Source organism: Macrobrachium nipponense, chromosome 38 (genome assembly GCF_015104395.2).
Source record: "Macrobrachium nipponense isolate FS-2020 chromosome 38, ASM1510439v2, whole genome shotgun sequence".
Classification (NCBI taxonomy): Eukaryota; Metazoa; Arthropoda; class Malacostraca; order Decapoda; family Palaemonidae; genus Macrobrachium; species Macrobrachium nipponense.
Window position 1 is genome coordinate 61,165,054 of NC_061098.1, and position 2,500 is coordinate 61,167,553.

Here is a 2,500-nt window from a genome sequence, read left to right on the forward strand (position 1 = left end):
AATTCATCAACGAGACGAAACAAGTCCATCACCATCGGCGCATGCGTAATAGGAGACTTCTGTGGCAAAACTACCCCCTCATTGAAAAAATTACGTGCGATGAAATTCCACCCCCGCCTTTTCTTTAGTGTTTTTAAGCCAAACGTATCTTAATTACAGCTTGCCACTAAAATACAAATTCATAAGCACTTTGAAGTTTTACCATCATCATATTCAATTACTTAATCCGCTAAAAAAATTACATCTCAACAATTTCTGTATTAGACCATCCAGACATCGGCTTGCACGTTCCCTCAGAAACGTCAAAGGAAAGTGAAACGCGTTCGTGAACACGTACGGGAAACCGAAAACAATTACAGCTCTTTTTACGGTGGCTAAATTAAAAATAATGATTATAATTCAATATTTAAATACCCAACGGACACAGTATCTTCAGTAGATGCTGGCTAAGACCGACGTCAACGTGTACGGCATTTCATTTTTTTTTATTGGTTCAAATGCGAATTTCCTTATTCATTCGTCCGTTGCTACTTTGTTTTTACTTTCGGAATTCGTTATGGCGACTCCTTCGTGACGTTATGGTGACGGACTCCTTGTAAATTCGGTTTAAATGAGCTCTGAAATTAATTACACCGCCACCACCACGAACACTAAATTCACCATAGAGTAACTACCTCTACCAAACACGTTCTCTCTCTCTCTCTCTCTCTCTCTCTCAAAACGTCACTCAAAGAATTTGGAGCGGAATTTACCTATGAGGTTTTGAACTATAGCAAGTAAATTCGTGCTTGCAATCTCTCTCTCTCTCTCTCTCTCTCTCTCTCTCTCTCTCATTTATAGATTCCCTTTAGGAATGAGGTTAAACATCAATTCATAATTTATACTAGATAAAACCCGAGAATGTTTGCCACTGCAAGTCAATCATTCGCTCAGGGAATATTGAAAACCTGATTTAAGTGTCCATTATGAGTGCCAGTAATCTTGGCACGTTTTCATAATAATTCCTTCTTCCAATGTTTCATTTCCATGGGGCAAATATATATAGGAGAGACAGTTTAACTCATTACCTGTAAGACCAAGTAAAAAGCATAATTTTGTATTTACACTAAACTTTATTCTTCATGAACTTTGAGGTTCCTTGTAGGTAACTACAAACGGCATGAAAAGGTGCCCAGTAAAAGGCCTTATAGTTGAGGCCTTTTGATTTTTCCCCATTTCGCCTTTCTTCCTCCTTGGGGGAGATTTGATTAATGTTACCTAGGAAATCTCAGCCTTGTATCAGATTCAAAGGTCTGACGGCTTTTATCACTATTAGTGATAATTAGCTACTGTTTATGGTATTATGTCCTCATGTTGAATTCTTCGTTTTTTTTATTTTATTTATTCAAATTTTTTTATTTTTCAATTTGATATTAAGAATTTGTAAGCCTTTGATTTGAAATACCTGGCCATCTAAACCTAACGTAAGTATCTCTTTTCACAAAAATGCTATAGCTTAACCTATCCCCCCAAAAAAATATCAATATAGATTAGTATATAAATAAACTGAAGTTTAGCAACTTCTTCATAACAATATGCATTGAAAATCTGAGAATATAAGAATTTCGTCATAATAAATATGATTTATGAAACCCTATTCCCAAATTTAATTTCAGCTTCAGATACTGTAAGAGTTTATATCATGTTAAACGCGATTCCTAATACTCCACTACCAGATTTAATTTCAACTTCAGCTAATCGTTTTTCAGCCTTCTCTGCCACTAAGCTGGCTGCTCTCAGAAAACGAAATTATCGCTCAAGGTATGACTAAACAGAATGTTCTTAAGCATGTTACCAGATGCTGTAGTTGAGAGGTTTGAAGACAGTGTGTTTATAGAATGACAGGAGACACGTAGATGATTGTGTAAACATGATGATGATAGATCAGTATCGCACTTTGAAACTTGCAAAAGCACAAGTTGGAGAACAAAAAAAAAGTAAATTGGCGAACAAATTTATTTTAAAAATCCACACACTTATTCTCCAATTTGTGCCTTTTTGAAATTGTAAATATATGGCTAATATAACCTAACCTAACTCGTAATTATTAATTGGTGATATTCTTAGAGAAAAATTTGTAAAATATGAAAGAACGAGATTACAGAGGATATAAAATATCTTGATTTGGAAAGATAAACTAAAATGTTCCACAAATTACACATACTATACATAAATACAAGACAATGAATAAAGAATAGTTAGCGAATTTAATATGTAAAAAAAAAAAAAAATCCTTCCGTACTAATTCGGCAATTCCACGATCTCAATCTTTTTGGCCAGAAATATAAAACTGGGGAAAACTTTCAGTTAACGAAAGCACTTCGTTCCTTCTCCCTTCCCCCCCCCCCCCCCTCCCGCCCCCCCTCATAATATAAATCGGATTTTAAAGTTAGCTCAGTAAATTTCCCTTCGGCTCCAAAAGTAGACACAAATATAAGAAAATGAGCTCTGTTAGACGGGA

At 35.2% G+C, this 2,500-nt stretch overlaps 1 protein-coding gene across 2 annotated transcripts in view; it reads left to right on the forward strand.

The window, feature by feature from the left end:
• The window catches only part of LOC135209748 (muscarinic acetylcholine receptor gar-2-like), a 607,576-nt gene that overhangs the window by 149,843 nt on the left and 455,233 nt on the right, over positions 1–2,500 (forward strand). The gene's annotated exons all lie outside the window — the stretch shown is intronic.